This window comes from Molossus molossus, unplaced genomic scaffold (assembly GCF_014108415.1).
Source record: "Molossus molossus isolate mMolMol1 unplaced genomic scaffold, mMolMol1.p scaffold_m16_p_12, whole genome shotgun sequence".
In the NCBI taxonomy this organism is placed as follows: Eukaryota; Metazoa; Chordata; class Mammalia; order Chiroptera; family Molossidae; genus Molossus; species Molossus molossus.
The window spans coordinates 50,440,194-50,447,916 of NW_023425347.1; the positions used below are offsets into that span (position 1 = coordinate 50,440,194).

At 37.8% G+C, this 7,723-nt stretch overlaps 1 pseudogene; it reads left to right on the forward strand.

Annotated features, from left to right (window-relative positions):
- Nucleotides 1-3,527: 3,527 nt before the first annotated feature.
- LOC118626747 lies at nucleotides 3,528-4,973 on the forward strand (annotated as a pseudogene).
- Nucleotides 4,974-7,723: the final 2,750 nt, after the last annotated feature.

A 7,723-nucleotide genomic window follows, 5' to 3' on the forward strand; every position in this document is an offset into this window, starting at 1 on the left:
AAGGACAATAAGTTATTCAGTAAGCCCAATAACTTCCTGAAAACCGCATCTTGAATTTAATCTTCTGCAGTTGTCAGCAAGATGCGTGCATGGTTAACTGAACAAATAGGAATGTGCTAGAAAATTTAATCTGAAAAAAATGAGCTATGAAAAAGAATTCTTCAAAATATGACCAACATGTCATGTCAGTTTTATAGATGAGCATAATAGCTTGAGCAATAGTTTATCCTGGGCTAAATATTACACACATTTATATTCTCAAAAAGATGCTACAGTAAGCTACCATGTGCAATTAATACATATGAATATCAACACATTTCTGTGAAGGGCCTGAGTTTTGGGCAAACACATACTTGCTTATCACATATTAGGTAGTCAAGAAATATCTGTTGAATAGATTAGTGAATGTATACTTCAGATCTGATTACATAATTGCATATCTGCTGGCTATCCATTTCTGATACACTTGAAAATCTTTACTATCCCACAAAGTAAAACAAAAAGGCGATTTTTAATACCATCTGAATCAATGACCAGTGTTTCAATTTTTCTACTGACATAAATACTGCGCATTGAGAAATAGTGTTTCCTGACATAAAACAAGCTCTGCTAATAATTGTCTGATAAAATTCCATGAAAATCTCAAAAAGAAAGAACAATTAAGAGGTAAAGATAAATAGAGACAGAGAAAGGAACTGAGCTGCATCTGTGGTGTGATTAGCTCTGGTTCTCAGGTCTCAAAACAACTTCATCCCCACCTTATTTCTTCTAAGACACAAAGTAGTTTAGTTTCCTGGGAGGACTGTTACTTCCATAGTCCCTGGACACCATTTTTCCTCCCAGTCAAATTACCTCTACCTGGTGTTGCGTTTTCTCCACCCAGCCCAGGCCGGAGGGAGTGTACTTTCTTTGACCTATCCTAAAAATAGAAACCAAAGGACTGGGTTTGCTTTATGGCCTGTCCTTTCATTTTCTCTTCTTAGCCTGAAGCCCGAAGCATAAAGCAGAGTGCACCTTTCTTTTTTTAACCTCTTTCAACCAAACGCGGTCATTTTTACCGCATTCACCAGAGAAAATCTATAAAAGTTCCACCAATCATAAGGAAACTGGGAAATTCTAAGAAGACACTTAGTTATTGTATATAGTTCTATTCCTGGAAGACTGTTGGGATTTGAAATTAAGAAGCGAAAAGGGAGAATGCTATAAATATAAGACTGGAAGCTACTATTTCTGGAATTAGTTGGTTTTCAAGCACATCAGGCGAGAACATCCAATTACTTAGCCTTGACGTCTTTGTGATTTGCACTCTTCTGCTCTGTTTTGTCGTCAGAAAATCATTTCAAACACAGTCATCATTGCCACAGTGTTATTTTGGCGTAATGCTGCCATGTCCAAAAACATCATTATGTTTTACATGTTTTATTTATGCTACCAAATTCTGTTTTCTTTAATGTCTTTTATATTTCACAGCTTATTTCAAAGCCTATATTATATTCTAGTGGGGGATTTTATCTGGATGTTTCGCAATTACCTTTGGATAAAAGCAGTAAGGATTTGATTACCTTATCAACTGTGTGTCCTGTCCTTCTGGATAGTAACAAGAGGCTCTTCAGAATCTCAGGGGCTGCAGCCACAGCTCCGAAGAGCCCTGACCCCAGCTCAGGGCACATCCTGCAGGTTTATCTGCTTCCTTCATAGTGTACCCAAAGCCACGTGATTTTGATACTTGCCTTATTGTTTCATTTAAAAGATAAATATTCCTGTGTATTACAAACAACCCAGACCAATACTTAATAAGAAGTATAACCAAGGGCAACAAATATTTGCTATAGGTTATTAGTGAAAAAAAAAAACCAACAGTAAACCTCAAAAGCAGAGAGATAGCATAGGAAGCTCCTTCCTCAATGACTTTACATCCAAATAGAACTATGATGTCCAAAATGGAAAAATAAATAAATAAATAAGTCTGGGGAGATAATGTCAAGTTTTTTGCCTCTCTAAGGTTCTATGATTCTGTGAGAATAAAAGATGAGGCTTGCACAGTGTGGTCGGCAACATTAGCACTCTGGGAAGCAGCGCACTATGAGACTGAACTGTATCTGCCTCTGTTTCCAACAGACTCACTTTCAAATTTTGTTCACAAAAAAAATTAAACACTGGAAAAATTGTATTAATTTATTTTTAAGTTTTATATGAAAGACTTCCAGTCAAGACGGATGTGTAGGTCAACATGGCACTAGCACCAACATTCACATCATAAGAGTGACAGAAGGAGAAGAGAGAGAACAAGAAATTGAAAACCTATTTGAAAAAATAATGACAGAAAACTTCCATAACTTTGTGAAGGAAACAGACATACAAGTCCAGAAAGCAGAGAGCGCCAAACAAGATGAACCCAAGAGGCCCACACCAAGACACGCCATAATTAAAATATAAAAGGTTAAAGACAGAGAGAGAATTTTAAAAGCAATAGTTACCTACAAGAGAGCTCCCATAAGACTGTCAGTCAATTTCTCAAAAGAAATTTTGCAGACCAGAAGGGAGGGGCAAGAAATATTCAAAGGGATGAAAAGCAAAGACCTACAACCAAGATTACTCTATCCCACAAAGGTATCATTTAGAATCAATGGACATATAAACAGTTTCCCAGCCCTGGCCAGTTTGCTCAGTGGTTGGAGCATCGGCCTGTGGTCCAGCGAGACCCGCTAAGGGCACATACCTCAGTTGCAGTTTGTCCACGGCCCTGGTTGGGTCATATAGGCGGCAACCACTCGATGTGTCCCTTTCACGTCGATGTTTCTCTCTCTCTCTCCCCCTCCTACTCTATCTGAACAAAAAATGGAAAAATGTCCCCGGGTGAGGAAATAAAAAGAGTTTCCCAGACAAGAAAAAGCTAAAGGAGTTCATCACAACCAAACCAGTATTATATGAAATGTTGAAGGGTCTTCTTGAAGAAGAAGAACAAAAATATGAACAATAAAATGGCAACAAATACATATCTATCAACAATTTTATCTATAAACAAAATGAGCAAGCAGTACAGAAACAGACTCATAGATGCAGAGAGCTTTTTGTTGGTTGCCAGATGGGAAAGTTTGGAGGAATGGGCAAAAAAGGTGAAGGAATTAAAAAATGCAACTTGGTTGTTAAACTAAGGAACCTCAAAGGGAAGGGGAGGATGGGAAGAGATAAACTAAAGAACCTATATGCATATATGCATAACCAATAGTCACAGACAATAGTCTGGGGAAGGCAGGAGGGGGATGGGTGGGAGTGGAAAGGAGAGGGTCAATGGGGGGAAAGTGGAGAGACATCTGTAATACATTCAACAATAAAAATAAGTTAAAAAAATAATTATACACCTGCAAAAATAAATAAAATAAAATTTAAAAGGTTAATATGGAATTATACCCAAAAAAGGAAACTGAACTTGAGTAACAGCTGGAACTATTCTCAGCAGCAGCAAGAGAAGAGATTTAATTTAGTTGTTTTTCCATGATTTTTGGTTGTTCACTAGTCTCACAGTGATGGAAGCTGTACATACTTTTAAAGGGACTGAGAAGCTGCTGGAGGTTTGGGTCTCCAGGCAGCAACCCAACACAAATCAAGGATCTGGGGATCTTCACACCATCCCAATTTCTGAGTGGGACATATTGTTGAAGGATGTGCAATGTTCAATCATAATTGTGACAAAATCTGACAAGCAACAAGCTTATGTACTCAGAGAGTAGCATGTTTGTCTCCAAGAGACATTTCATTTTGAAGACATGTAGTTACCCCTCTTTTGCCGAAAGCACTGGTTCCCCTGTTGAAACTTGCTAGGCATTACAGTGGGTTTTGACGCAATTAAAAGCTTCTTTTCATCTATAAGAATTTTATGAAACCGTCTCACCAAGGGTACCCAACTGGAATTTACAGGAACAACTTGTTTCTTTTTTTTTTTTATTCTCACCCAAGGACATTTTTGCATTTATCTTCAGATAGAACGGGAGGGAGGAAGAGAGAGAGAGAAACATCAATGTGAGAGAGACACATCGACTGGTTTACACCCACAGGACCCCAACCAGGATTGGGGACAAACTGCAACCGAGGTACATGCCCGTAGCGGGAACCAAACCCAGGACTCTCTCGTCTGTGGGCTGATGCTCTAACCACTGAGCAACCTGCCAAGGCAAGAAATTGTTTCTTAATACAATTTCCCAAATGGAGCAGAATATTGCATGGGAAGTATGAATTCTGTCTGTTGGTACCTGTCTACTTTGGATTTCCCCAGACAGTAGGGTAATCAGGCAGCAAAATCAAACCCAGGAGATTCTGATGAGGGAGCTTGACCCAACAGTTATGGACCAATGCTACATGAAAGATGGTGTTCCTGCAAAGGACATCACTCATGAGAGTGGAAATTGTGACCTGATACCAAGTCCTGTTATTTGAAGCCACAATGTTCAATTCTTGTGGGTATTCAATGAATAGCATGAAATAGGAACTTATTGAACTATCCACATTACTCCAGAAATAGAATGTTCTTACATTAGCTTTGAAATAAACTTAAGTCAGATCGCCTATGATGACCTGATCAGAAAACTTATGGAAGTCTTCAAGCCAGAAAAATTTGCAACCACCTTGTTTGTAAACCCAAGTTCTAAATGTTGCACAGTGCTCTCCTCACCCAGAAGACTGAAGATTTTAAACATCTTGATTGTACCCATGCCCATGTGGCTCAGTTGGTTGAGCATCATCCGTGCACCAAAATGTTGCCAGTTCAGGTTGTAGGCTTGATTTCCAGTGGGGGGCATGCAGGAGGCAGACAATCAATGTTTCTCTCTCTTTCTCTCTCTCTCCCTTCCTCTCTCTTTAAAATCAATAAGCACCTATTAAAAAACAGTCTTGACTGCAAGAGTGCTATGGTCAATTATTGCAACTTTGATTTTACCAGTTTTGCTGAGAAGCAAAACAATAGCAGAGTTGATTAAGAAAAAGTGCAAACAGAGAACAAATATAGAAGAAGGTAGTGGCAGCTTTTTAGATATTCATATGAGGATCCATGCTTTCCATAACCACCACCCTGTAGTTGCAGAAAGCCCTAATATGATGACAGTGTAATCATTTTGAATTGTATGTATTATTATATCAAGGTGTTAGACATCTTGCATGAATGCTCTCTTCTGTATTTATGTATCTACCCTATGCTACTCTTCCTGTGAAATTGAAGTGCATGCAGGAAATAACTTTTACTATATAGAAACTTTATAACACTTGTGACAACAATTCATTTGGTTCATGCACAGTGTAATATTTCTCCAGTTATCATCCAAAATTCCTCACAGACAAGACTTTCATCCTCAGCCTAACCATCCAGGACTGTTGTGTTAAATTGCTGCCAAGATAGTACATTCAGTTGCCTCCAACTTCTAGAACGTATTCTCTACTAATGTTATTGAAACCAATTTCTACTTCATCCAGATGAATTTTTTTGCAATAGCAATTAAAGTTTTTCTTCCACAAGTCCTCTTAAGAAAGTAATTATAGTTATGCATTTTGTGTATTACTATTTTAACATTATTGTTTCCTGTGTTTGTATTCCTTTAATTGGCTTTATTCCTCACCATGGTGTCTTCCCTCCAACCCACTCAAATAAAGAAAAATAAAGAAATACACTGCTACATTATGGATTTATATCAATCTTATACGTACCTCAGAGGGGAAAGGGAGGATGAACCCTAGCCTTAATTTTCTTTTCTTTTTATAATTTTTTTTCTTTATAATTTTAGAGAGAAAGGAAGGGAGAGGGAGAGAAAGATGGAAACATTGATGAAAGAGAACATCAATTGGTCGACTCCTGCACACCCCCCACTGGGGATCGGGTCTACAGCCTGGGCATGTGCCCTGACTGGGAATCGAACCAGCAACCTCTTGGTGCATGGGTTGATGCTCATCCTCAGAGCCACACCAGCCAGGCTTAATTTTCTTTTAAGGTCAAGGGAGTTTAGCTTCTTTTTTATTGGCATTGGCACTTTGGGAAGATAGTAACAAAAGTAAACTTCGAGTATTGATTATCGAGGAACATACATAGATTAATATTAGAATATATTGACAGAACTATATGGCAACTGCATGCCATTCTGTGCTCTCCAAGATTATTTTCTCATAAAAAAGAAAAATAATAATAAAGGATTAATAAATAACTTAAAATGCTAGAGCAAAATAGATTGAATTCATTCCAGTGTTTACAAAGGAATTGTGATGCCTATTCTCAATAGAAGAAGAGAGAAGACACTATCTGCAACTCTCTGTTTCAAGGGAGAGTATGAGCCTTCTCATTCCCTGAGTGATCTACCACCATTTTATTATTTTTGCTTCCTGTGTGTCTAGGTCCCTCAGCACTGTGACAACTCCTTCTCTAAAAAACATTGTTAGGTGCCTGTGCTAAGTAATCTACATCCTTGAGCACATTTCTCTGCCACAGCTCTTGCCTCCTTATCCCTACCTTACTGTCAGTTCCTAAAGAGCAGGGATGTTGTATTTATCATAACATTAATAAAGAGATTTGGGTGTGCTTGTATACTGAGAAGAATAAGTCAGTAACTCGGGACTTTGTGAATGACTGTGTTGTATTTCTACAGTGCCTCCTTACTTCTGTCCCATTTTTCTTCAGTGTACATCCTAGATACATTTCAGGACTCCTTGCCAAGCATCCTGGCAGGAGAGGGGAATGATCTGGAGCCAAAAATGCTCTAGCACAGAAAGCCACTTAGACTGCTTCCTCGATCAAAAACCTATTTTAAATCGATATTGTCATCAAACAAATAAATATTATAGTGAGGTATGGACCAGTGCAGACCCATTATTATTCCCTTAGGCCAGCACTCTATTTGCAAGTTGTATATAGTTCAGTGGTGAAGAGCATGAGCTCTGGAGTCAGACAGACCTGAGTCCTAGCTGGTCTCTACACCTCTGGCTGTGTAAACGTGAGCAAGGATCTTAGTCTCCTTATGCTCAGGTTTTCAATCTATGAAATGCTGATACCCATAATAAATTCCTCCTGGAGTTATGGGAAGAGTAAATAAACCAATCTGTATAAAAACAGCTAACACTGCCTAGTACTCAATAGGTGTTTAATGAAAAGTAAGTTCAGGGAAGAGCAAAAGTGGGTTTACAGTTGTTCGTATGGAAAAGAATACAATAATTAACCAATAACAACACAAGAATAAATTCTGTTTCATGTACTCACAACTGTGAACCTACTATCACCCCACCCTATTTAATAATTCATTCAGTCCTTCATTTATTCATTCTTTAAGCAAATATTGATGCTAAAAAAAAAACAGTAAAGAAATAAAATGTTTTTTATGAGCTTTCGGTCTACTAATGGAGACAACAAACAAGATTCATTACTATAATGCATGACGTGATTATATAACACTAGGGAGAAAAATACAGCAAGTAAAGGGAAATGAATGGGCATAACGTGGCAGTGATTGCATTTGTAAAGTGGATGGCCAGGAACAGCTTCATTCTAAAGATGATTACATAAAATTATTACAACTCTTCCAATTCAGAATTAAATTTTTGAGGTCAAAAATTATGTTTATTTGATTTATTATTATACACTTAGTAATAGTGCTTGACACATAGGGGTCTACTAAATATTTGATGAATGTTGGTGAATAAATCTTAACACTATGGAAAGCATTACATGGTGTACATTATAAATATTGTTGTT